The sequence below is a fragment of the Electrophorus electricus genome, chromosome 7, assembly GCF_013358815.1.
Source record: "Electrophorus electricus isolate fEleEle1 chromosome 7, fEleEle1.pri, whole genome shotgun sequence".
NCBI classification, from domain to species: Eukaryota; Metazoa; Chordata; class Actinopteri; order Gymnotiformes; family Gymnotidae; genus Electrophorus; species Electrophorus electricus.
In genome coordinates this window covers 7,246,206-7,258,973 of record NC_049541.1, presented here as the reverse complement: position 1 = coordinate 7,258,973, position 12,768 = coordinate 7,246,206, and positions in this window count along the sequence as shown.

Here is a 12,768-nt window from a genome sequence, read left to right as displayed (position 1 = left end):
ACTAATGTATCTCTTGATATCTTGTGCATGGATGTGTTTTCCAATGAACACACACACATAGAGAGAGCATATGATGAATAGCACATGGTGGTCATAGAAAAACTACAGATATAAAACACATTAAAACATGGATTCGGGAGAAAACATGTACATCAATCAAATCGTTTCATCTCCACATGAACGAACATGGAAACATAAGAACGCAGCATGTTTTCTTAATAATAATAATATCTAAAAAAATGTATTGCAATTTCTTCAGTATCATATTGCAAAGTGAGAAACAGATGGGCTATTTAAAGCTTTAATCAGAGATTTCAGAGAGAGAGGCACTGAAGGCAGAGCCTGAGGGCAGTCTCTCATGTGCTTCATTGGCTGAACTCTGAATGCAAGAGCCATTCACCAATGGCATAAAGAGGTTTGCAAGGTGCAGAAACATTGCTAACAATGTGCTAAAGCTACTGGGAACTATCTAGATATTTGGTGACCATAAATCAACCATCAGACAAAAATAGAACATACATATAATCCCATAAAAAGGACAGAAAAATATGAGCATCCACAGATGCTAAAAATGCAATGTCAGAGAATAACTAGATCCACTTATAAGAGGCTTCTCACATATTTACATATTTCTTTTTTAATTTACCAACTGAGACACATCAGCATGCATCATGCTGGAAGGGCTTCGATACAGAAATGAGAACAAACGGTTAGCAGGAGGTCATCTGCAGGTGCTAAGCGGCTCCTACTGCTTTTCATTCGCTGGTGACTGGTGGTAATTTTGTTCTGAAGTTAGAGCTGCCTAAAAGGATAGATGCTTGCAGCTCACTTTATTAGAATCCTACCTTGCTCCTACCCTGCCTGGCCACTTTAAATGACCTAAAGGTGCCCTTAGTGCCCTTCAGGCAGTCTCCCTCTACTCCATTCATCTCTGGTCGGTTTCTGGACCAGTGCTGACCTGATTTAGACTCTGGACCACTCTCAGCACAGCTGTTATATCATTGTGCGCTGATATCACGGTATTGTTTTCTGGATGTAACGTGGATTTGACCTGTGATGAAACATACATTGAAGTTTTTACATGCGTCTGAGTTACAGAGTGGTCAGCCAGTCAAGTGATGGAGGATGTTTCACATTGACAACATCAAAATGGGATACAGATTCTAATTTCTATAAAATTAGCAGCTCAGTTTCTAACAACACCAAGGTCATAGGTTTGATTCCCATGGAGCATACATACTGGTAAATATTTAAATCACTCTGGATAAGTACATCTGCCAAATGCTGAAAATGTAAATGTTACCATTAATTTTTTATGCACACATTTCATATCAACAGCAGGTCATTGGAAAGTCAAAAGCATACCCAACATTAAAAAGAATACCACATAAATTAATACATTAATCAAAACGGAGTGCAATTCAAAACGGAGTGCAAGATACTGGAATGCAACTACTGAACACCAAAGTGGAAGCTGACTTATATTTCCATTCCATAAACACTGCCACTGCTTCAGCTGGGCTTGCAGACCCTGCAGACTTAATATGGGTCAGAGACTGCTGTACTACAACCAATCAGCATCTTTATACCATTTATGTAAATGGTCTGACTTCATGAATATTTAAAGAGGTGAGGGCAATGACAAAGCAAAGAAGAAGGTATCGTCAAGTGTCGACAGGAGAGGGCCCCATACTCTGCTGACCCGGGTGTTATTTCCCTCCTGGGAAGCTGGCACTCACACGCGCATGCAAATTCATTAGTTAATGCACCTGGGCTGGGAAATGTAGGAAAAACTGTACATTTCATTTGTGGCTGGCAGTAAGGTTATGATAACAAAGGCATGTGAAAGCACACTGCATTATGCTCTCACCGTATCCTGTTTCACTTTTCCTTAGAAATATGTAGCCATTTGCCTGGAAAGAGCAAACTAATCCAGCAAGCTGTACCGTAGTAATTATGACGTGTTCTCAAACAAGATCACCGGTTCCCAGAGAACTGGGTCAGGTAGCGGCAGGAGGAGAAAAAGTGCATTAATGTTCTTTTGTGAGTGTGAAAACACACAAAAAGCACACCTTCTTCTGCAGGGCAAACAATAATTACCCCCCTTCCCAGTTGCCCCCAACCCCCCACCCCCACCCCCATGTAACCCTAAGGAGCATTGTAAGAATATGACATACTTAGCAGTAACAAAACAACTGTGTAATTCAGGTCAGCACAATGCCTAAGGCAGACATAATATCCCAGCCATCTTTCCGGCGTCGGTTTTTCATGTTTATTTTATGGCAACAACCTATGAGGCTAGATGACATTTCATTCCTGCATGCCAGCAGAAGTCATATTTCCCCTCCGACTGCTTTGTACATAGCATATTGCTCTGATTCCTCATGCAGGCTTTGTAGTATCAAGACGTGTTCGCTAATACCTTGCATCAATTTGACAACCTTGTTATGCAACCTTGATATGGATTATAAAGAATATTATAAAGAAGATTCTTTTTGAATGGACAGTCAGGTTTAAATGCAAGAAAGCTCAAGGAATCATATTTTTGTATTAATGGGCAAACATTTGGGAATTTTTTATTCTTATGTAATTCCTACAAGTTGTGATACATTAAGAGCCATTTACAGATAAATGATTTTTGTCCAATTTGGTGATTTCTCCTTATTAATATTTCACTAAGGGAAATTAAAACTGTATAAGAATCATTACTACTGTTACACAGGTTGCATGAAAAAGCAAGCCTACAGAAACAGATTAAGGATATTACCAAAAACAATTAACAAGCTGTTCAAGAGATTCCTCTTAGCAGACCTTAATGCTTAGGTGGTGGCAATCCTGGACAAATTCAGCCTATATATTTCTAATTAGTTCAGTTTGAGTGTGGCATTATTTTAGCAGCAGATTTAAAAGGACAGTTAAAAAACTGCTTTTGATTTGTATTATTATTGTTGTTATTGTTAATAATAATAATAATAATAATAATAAAACATTTAATGTATATAGCTCCTTTCACAAAATCAAAAATAGATGTGGTCAGCTATCGGCTAGAACCGGGATGGGTGTGATCAGTGGGCGTGTCTAGGTAATGGGCTCATTCTGCACATTTGTTTCTCAGTGCCTCATTAGTTCTTTATCTACAGTGGGTTGCTGTATAAAAGTGAGGAAGATTAACTCCTGTTTATAGAACATATAATAGATCATGGCAGGTGCTAAAAAGCCCTAGACTACTGCTCGTGTGTGGCATATTTTTCTTTCATTTGATTTCATGTGCTTGTTTCTTCTCTTCTCCCAATTAGTGGAACTTCAAACCATTTAAATTTTCCCTCACCCCAGTTCCCCCATGGCTTCTTCCAGTGGATCTTGTCACATATAATAACCTTTAACACTAATGTTACATTTTGCAGTGTACTTAGAAGTGCTGGTGGGCAAAGCAAGGCTTTATGAAACACTGAAATGTTTGAAGCACTTGTTCTGGAAATTGTTTTGAGGTTTCTAAACCCATCCACAGTCACACCTACAGACCACTTTTGATTTTTGTGTACTTTGTAGCCCATGAAGTATAGACCCTTTTAATGTGTATTCTTTGTGGAACATGTTTCATCTATTGTGGTGTGAAGTGTGAGTGAATGTAGATAATTATGCTCATGGAAAGTGAAGCCCTGTAGTGGAAAATTAAGGAACAATCACTCATATTTGTTATACATATCAAGACTTTTATTCAAAAGTATCATCTGCTCTGCTGTTTTGGGCTGTGTCAGCTTCTTGTTTTTGCAAATGATCTCCCCAGTTGTTCACATGAACACTTTTGCTGCCAAACATAGGTATTTTTTTATCATTATAAGAAGGTAGATATCCTGCCACTAAACCAGAGGACTGTGTGTCCTAGGAACAAACGTATCTGTCATATTTTCTGACCTTCTGACCAATGGCATCAGCAGTTTGGTATCTGCCACGTGGATTTTCCATCTTAATCTAACCTATCTATAAGTCTAGCTACACCTAACTTGTTCTATCTATTGCTATTACTCTCTATATATCATGTCACTATACCTATCCTAACTATCATTCACAGTGTGTCACTCAGTAGCCTTTCAATCAATATGTCCTATCACTAACCTTATCTAGCCTATCACTGACTAAATCACACTGTTAGTCATTATATGTTGTTATGTCACTATCAAAATCTCTCTCCTTTCACAACAAGTTGTGTCTCCTTTCACCCTCTAAGTTGTGATGTGTTTACTTGACTTTTAAGCATTCTTGGAGTTTGCGGTTGAGACAGTTGAGATTGAGGTTTGTTCCAGACGCTGTCAATCCAATGTAGGAGTGGCAGGTAGGCTACCTGTCTAAATATGATTGAAACACACTGAAGCTTCACTTAGCCATGATCACATGAAATCGGCATTTTGAACCACACTTCTGAAGCTTGACACAGCATTGAAACATCAGTATTGAACGTCCCATCCCTAGAAATTACTGGGGTGTTTTTGGATGGAGTGAAATGGCCCCTCAGACTGGTACTGTGATGAGCGAGTTAGAGCTCCTAGGTGAGACACTGCTGTGCACTGGGGAGGAGAAACACTGGGGAAGTGGATGGAACTGACTTCCAAAACTCACAACAAAAAAAAACCTGCAGAAAGCATTGGCTGTGGTTTGGATTATGCTCAGTAAGCTACTAACACTCTCTCTGCACCAGCGATTGCTGTGTGGATCCAGTTCCATTCTTTTTCAACTAACATTGCTGTTTTTCCATAGTGTTAAGAAAAGTAGGGTGTAGGATGTACTGGTGGGAGGGGGGCTGGGATATTTATCACAGATGGAGAGTAGAGTTTTAAAAAGACTTCAGGAGCAGAGGGGGTCATCATTGCTCCGGTGTACAGCCAGTGCTTCACTCTCGCATCTCTGTTACAAAAACAGTGTATGCCATGGCCATTCGGCTCCAATGCAAAACCTGCCACTGAAAAGCTGAATCTCAAGCAGAGTTACTGCACATGTCAAGGACTGACTTTCCAACAGATGAATATGGAGGAACAGTATGGACCAGTGTGCAGGAATAACAGAGGTAAAAAGATAAAGATTAAATGGCAAGGAACAGTATTACTTCTCTCTGAGTCCGCACCTGAAGGGTTGTTCATCAAATCCCACGTAGTATCCAAATCTTCTATATGCCATGCCTGGAAGCCTCAGGATACTGTACATTGTTGCTAGGAGAATAATGGAAAGCCTTTATGAGAAAGGCTGTATATAAACTAACCTATTACTGTATACAAACAAGCAAATTCAAGTGCTCTTTTAAATGTTTTGGATGCTTGTGTTCCAAGGGATTGTGGGTGTTGTGACTGGGGGCAGTGGTGCAGGGTTTGCTTACGTGGTCTTTAACAGTAAGTCGCTTCCCCCTGCCTGAGCTAATCTTTTTGACTCTCAAATGGGCTGTCCTGATGTTTTATGCAGGTAAACAAAACCACCCCAGGAAACAAGCAAATGAAGATAGGAAGCACTAAAATAATGAAAAGAAAGACGCTCCTGAGTGAGAATACTTGACAACTTTCAAGAGCTTTAAAAAACCAAAAAACCTCTGTATACTCATCATGCACTTTCCCAAGACAATTTAAAAATGGCACAATGGAAGCCAGATGACTCTTATTCCTATTCACAACGTGATAAGGAAAAGCTGTTACACCATCCCGTAGGGACGTGATAGTCGAAGGTGTTGTCTTATTTCAAAGGCACAAATTCCTCTTGAAGGAAATTTAGGCTGATCTGTAAGAGAACAGAAGCCCCCGCTATTATCACAGTTATTGTGTTTGAACAATAAAGCCACTTAGGAAAGAAACAATCAAGAAACGAGCAAATATATGAGGGTTTAGACACTGATTTATTGATGTGATGGGCAATATTAATAAATCACTGAAGCCTTATGAATTTTTTCACATATGCAACCGATTTACAGAGTAGGTTCAAAGTATTACAGTGATTCAAATAGCATCAGTATACAATGCAGAATTTAATTGTACTTTATTAACTGTAGTAGTTAATTGTAGTTCTGTGTATTATCTGTATTGGTCTATATAACAGCATATTTGTGTATCTATATAAACCTATCTATTTTTAGTTGCTGTTCAACAGCCTCGTTAATCCATGTGACATCTGAGCAGCCATGACTCTTTTTGTTCTTAACAGGATAAGACCATAAGACCATATTCATACAGCACTACATACATGGCAGGCAAGACTAGAAGCCGTTTTGAAGACAACTGCCCATAAACTGTATATACCAAAAAGGTGCGTTGTTCCCAACACTATTTTGCATAGGCCTGAACCCTTTCAGCCAATCATCAGTAAGAGTTGTTACATACAGGCGCAGAACTACCATCAGTTACCTCCTGTATGTGGAAGACAACAAGCTGTATGCCAGGACAGAAAGGGACAAGACAGAATAGTCTGAGGAGAGAGAGAAGAACTGTAAGATGCTGTTCTTAAGGCCAGACTCCTGATGATGTAAGAAGTAGCCCATCCAAAGTCCCACATCCAGTGGCTGTACACATGCAAGAAGCAAGTGTAAATTCCATTGTCTTCATGAGTGAATCCAAGCTAGAGTCCCCAACCATGAGCTGATGAGAGTGCCTCAAACATATAGGGGACATGTATGCCAAGAAATCAGAAGAGGCTTATCCATGGAAGGATAAGCCCCTTCATGAAATGTACCAACGAAAAAAAGCAGATGTAGCTGGCATAAGAAAATCTTTAAAAAGACAGTACAGAGACACTAATTAGGTCACAAAAACAAGCACTCAACACTAGGTGAACTGGAGAAGCTGTTTATTATATCAGAGCCAAGCTGCAGACTGTGGGGGGGAGACTGAGATAATCGACCTCCCAGAAGCAGGGTTCAAGATACCAAGAGAAACAGCCAAGTGGCAGGATCCACACGCAGCAAAGTAGACAAGGCATATAACCTGGACCCCACAAATCTAAATGGGAGAATTCACAGATTGTAGATTACGAGCAGAAAGCAGCACTGGTAATAGATCCCAAGTGATGGAAGCAATAGATCTCAAGTAATGGAGAAAGAAATACCAGTTAGATGAAATAGAAAGAATGTATAAGGTTAATATGAAAGTCATTCCAGGACCAGTGGGGTAGTTATGGCTGTGATCCCTAAGCCTAAGAAGTAGCTCCAACAGCCACTTAATTCAGGACACCATACTAATAATAGATCGGATATCCATTTGTTCTCAGAAAAAAAGATCCTCATTTCTTGGTGGCATGTACTTCACAAGATATTTTGATTATTTGATGCTGTGATCCATGTATAATTGCATCACCTTTTTGCAGCATATTTGTCAGCTACACATCCATGCTGAGATTCTCTTGTTTTGCCACATCGCAAATGTACTCAGTTTGATTCAGATTAGGTTACTGCGTAGGCCACTGAAGCACCTTTAACTTGTGTATGCATTTTTCTGGAATCCTCTAAGGTCAGTAATATTATTTGTCACATAACAACAACAGTTCTGTTGAGTAAACAGAAATCATATTGTATATAGCTATGAAAATTACATTTTACTGAATAGATGTTCTGCATAAGGCTTAGGACAGAAACACCTAATGTTACATTTTTTTCAGCATGCTTCTGGCAAAAGTCATGATAAATGTCCATTTGTAAATAATATCATTTTGTTTGTGTTCCACATAAGAGGATTTTAAATATAACTCAATTGAACAGCAGTCAGAGGGCCATTTCTTTCAGAAATCCACTAAAGTGCCCTGCCCAAGTAGTCTTTATAGTCTTTCAATATTTGATTAGGCTCGATAGTTTTGCTCCATTTTGCATTTAAATGTCTGCTGAAATATAGCTGCTGACTTAATTGACACTGAGCACATGTAAGTTCCTGTGCAGCCTTTCATGGGTCCAAAGGTGATTGTCTGGTCGCCCTTCTCCAATTGCACATTGCACTTTGCCAAGCTTTAAAGCGCACTGAAACCAGAGCTAGCATCTACAGCTGTCAGGGTGGCCAGTGTGGCCGGTGTCTGAAACAAATGGGAAAATCAGTCTTCAGCAATTCCGGGTTAATCATCCATTCAACAGCCTTCAAGTTAGAGAATGCCAGCCAGATTGATATTTATACCAGTGTTAAATCTTACTCACATACAAGTGTAACAGAAGAACTATTCCTTCCCAGTGTGGCAGAGAAAAATGACCTGCATGAATCTGTGCAATGAGAGCAATGATTGGTGAACTTGTAGAACAGGAACTGAGCCAAATTATGAACCATTTTGCCAGGAGTGTTAAATCTGCAACAAATGTGGACTGTCTGATAAAGCGATACATTTAGCAACCGAAATCCCTTTTATCCCCTATTATCATAAGTCGGCTATGCAGTGATGTTTACACGCGAGGCCGTATGGAGGCCTTGCTCTCCTGGTCTCATGGCGGGCCGCTCTTTCAGGTCCTCTGGGATTGAACAGTGACATTAAAAATTGAAGTGTGAAATGAGGAAATTATCTGCTCGTCTCTTCATGGTGCCCTCAGACCCACAGCATAGATGAAGGCTCATGATTAATTTATGCTGTATTACCCAGAGAAAAGAACATTGGCTATGCAGAGTAAGGTGGTTACGTACTGCAGTTACATCACAGTCCATTCCTTAAATATTCAGCACATACCGTATCAGCTCTCCTAAAATTAACGACACCATTCCCTCGCCTTACTCTGCATAGAAGCTGCAGCTATTAGCTAGCTGATCTATGCCATTTGGTGAGTTTCAAATCTGTGGGATAAGGTGTCTTTTATGACAGGCATCCATTGGGAACCGGAGTCATTAATGAATGCAAGGAAGTTACGAATTATGCTCTTTGTCTGAGCAGCTGCATAATCATCGTTTTGATTTGCCCGCCCACATACAATCTTATTGGCTGAACAATGGCCTACTGTTCTTTGTGAATCAAATGTTGTTCCATGTGACAGTATTTCTTTGAAAAGTGACAAGGAAAAGTTCTAAATTACTTATGAGACCATGCAGACTGGAGCAAATTAATTTTTGTTTTTGATGCAGTTGCTGTTGTTGTTGTTGGTGGTGGTGGTGGTGTTTATTCTACCTACTTTGTTTGCTTGTGCCACTAACGGAAATACAGGGTTGCAAAGGTTTTAAGCATGTGGGAACTTGTTCAAATTGATCTGGGTACACTGTGTTTGGCCAACACAAAAAGCTTCCTATAGACACCCATAATTACAAAATATGATGGAATCACCCCAGGAGAATTGAAATAACACATAATCTGTACCTATTTTACAGGCTATATGAAAAAGTCCAATTAAATCATTACCATAGTCCACATTAAACTTTCTCTACCCCATTTCTGTTGGTGCAAGCAAATTTACAAGGGTAGTTAAGAATAAATATACCAAATAAATACTACGAAAAGTTACCACTAGTTTAAATTCACATCCGGTTACGGGACATGGCCCTAAACAGTTGAAAATAACAAATGACAAGATGTCATTTTTCAGTGGGTATATATTGTGTGAAAGCATTATCTCTGCATGCCATTGCTGTCTGCCTCATCTTCCTTTCCTCTGAAAGTGTGTCCCTGCTTGTCCTCTCTCTGGCTTTTCTATGTGCAGAGCATTTTGTCACCAAGAAACATGCTGCATTATAATGTTACAGGGCCAGTGGATGTAGGCTTACATCTGTTTCAATACCTGGATTTTCATTTGTTTTAGTTGTTCAGGGCAGAGGTGAATAAAGACATATAAAACTGTTATTTAAAAATGGGCCACAAAAGAGAAATATGGGAATTTCTGACAAGTTGGAAGGGAAAATGGTAACGTTCATAATTTAGCCCTAGGGAATTCAGCTTGCTGTGAGGTACTGGTCAGAGAGCAATGGATGGTGGATTACAGCCGAGGATCTAATCAGCACAGCAGGGAAGGTAGGATTATCACTCTTAAAACAGATGCACACGACCAAGGCTTGTGAACAGACTGACAGATGTGTTAGAAGGGTGGTATTTCTTTAGAAAAAAATGCAGAGTATTTCTTTAGAAAATATATTAAAAAGTAACATTGAGATAAAACATCTTAAAATACTGTGCAAAAAGGAGGAATTTTAAAGTGCAGCATTTAAACATGTTACTTGTTTAGCACTCTTCTGGAATGCAGGATAGATAGTGAATTGAATAAGGACAAACTGTGACGGTCCAACACTACCAGGTCCTGCAGTAAAGGGACCTCTGACTTATATTTGCATGCATGTATGTGTGTGTGGTGTACGCGTGTGTGTGTGTGTGTTTTTTTTTCCCTGCATATGAATATATATATACATACATATATAATATATATGTATGAATGTACACATGCAGAGTCAAGATTCCCCAGGTTGGTGCTGTTTAGAAGAGCTGTGTGTGTTAACAAATAAAACTACAGAAAGTGCCAGCATTGTGGTGGATATGCTTGAAACAGAATCACACGTGAAAACATTATGTTATTAGAAACTAAAAAAGGTAAGTGTTAAACAATAGGCTAAGACATTCATAAGCGATTGGGTGCTGTAGGCAGAGCTTGTCATCTATACTCTGTATGCAGATTCAGCTATACACTCCTGTAATTTATGGTGGTAAAAGGTGTTATAAGATTTATAATTTATATAGAATTTATATGGTAATGTATATTTTATGAATATATCAATAAAGGGATAAGGGAATGTAATATATGATTAATAGTGGGGTTTTTTCTGGGAGTCTATAAAAACATTTTGTTTCGCTATAATTAGTTGAATTGATTTCCAGGGACATATCAAACAAAACTGTGAATTTTATTATTTTGGAGCATCCTCTTGAGATATATTAAGTGTAGCTGCCAACTTTTTAATCTCACAAATAATGAGGTCACACCTAAGAACATGTGCAATAAACATTGGGGATTGTAGTAGTTCACTTTAAGATCATGGCTACATGGTAGCATTTTGTTCTTTATGCTATATATGATTTTACCAATATCTTTCACAAATATTTTTATTAAAAATATTTCAAATCATGATTTGGCCCTTTGTATGATGTAACGCGTTGGCCCGAGTGCCGCAGGACGAGGGACAGGACTCCATCGTTGTGTACAAACATGTATTGATACACCCACTTATAACACAAACGATGAACATGAAACGATTAACATTAAACAAAACCGACGAACACATTTAACGCTAACATTAACCTCAACACGCTGCGCCCACTGACGCCGGTTTTAACACACAAAGACAAACGAGGTGCAGGTGTGTGCAGGCGTGGTTACAAACGAAGATCTTCCCAGGTGGCGGGCCAAACCAGGTCACTCGCAAGAGGTCAGCGTTCCGTGACATATGGTAATTCCAGCCGCATTATGAAGCTGTTGGGCATGGCATCATTTACATGCAATAGAAATCTTGGGTATAGGCTGTTTTTCTATGAAAACTGGGACTTAGTCCTGTCATGCACAACATGGGAGAGTGAATCCATTCCCAGAATCTGCTTAGTAAAGGCTTTTAGGCACTGTAGTGACCCCGTGTTGAATTGGAGACCATCTTTAATGTTTGAACAGTGAACTAGCTAGTTTTCATATATTGCATCACATCGTTCTTCAGCTAGCTGAAGTTGGCCGTGTATGTGTGAACTGAAATGTACTTAGGTGCAACAGCGACAACAACAACAACAACAACAACAATAATAATAATAATAATAATTGTTGTTATCATTAGTATCATTCTTAGTATAATTATATTTAATATTGTTGATAGAATAATAATAATAAGCTTCACTTTTTATGCTTATTATATTAACAATAATAGTTGTTGATGCTAATAAGAATAATAATAATTGTTGTTGTTGTCGTTGTTGCTGCTGCTGCTGCTGTTTTGGTTCAGATATCCTGAGTGAGTCATATTATTTTTACAATTCACTTTGTACATAAAGGTAAGCTTTATAATCCAGATCATTTTCAGCAAAAGAACAATAGGTGGGTGAGACACATCTTTAATAGCACCCATTATTTCTGTAGGACGCTGATGTAATGATGCCTTTCCCCAAGTCTGTGTCACACATAATGAGAGTAACTGCAGTAAATGACATGCATTTTTATCCTCTAACACAGGACATTAGAGAAACCATTGGCTTATCCAAATCCAATTACAATTCAAGTAAACCACATTATTGTACCATTATGGCTAATTGACCTCTTGGAAACCTGTTACTGGAATCCTGAAGAGGATGCCTGTGTTCACTGAAATGCACTTATGAGCTTATCATAAACCAGACTACAGGCCAAGAGAAAATGGCATTCAGTGGATTAAAAATAGACCCTCTTCGCCATTCTTCTATCACTCTATCTTGATCTGTCTTGTTCTCTTGGTGTGATATTTACATTCTTTTCTACAGTGAGCCTAGACTTTAAATGCAAGGAACATAATAAATGCTGTGAGATTAAATGAGTGTACATATTTCTATCAATGTGATTACCAATGCCACAATCCTTAAACAATGTTTTGAGTTTTTGTACTGAGAAGTGGAACATCTGAGGAAAGCTGCGGAGGACCATACGTGGTCAGCAAATTAAAACAACCCCACCATAAAAAGCTAATTTTTGCGATCTTCATTGTCATGTGTAGCCCCGGACACGGCTTTGAACTTCTGACTCCTCAAACAAAGACAGAGTGCGAGGTCTCCTGTGAGGCAAAAAGCACTGACACCAACATCTAAAATTTGTGAGCTCCACAGCCATGACCGGTACCGAAGGTGCAA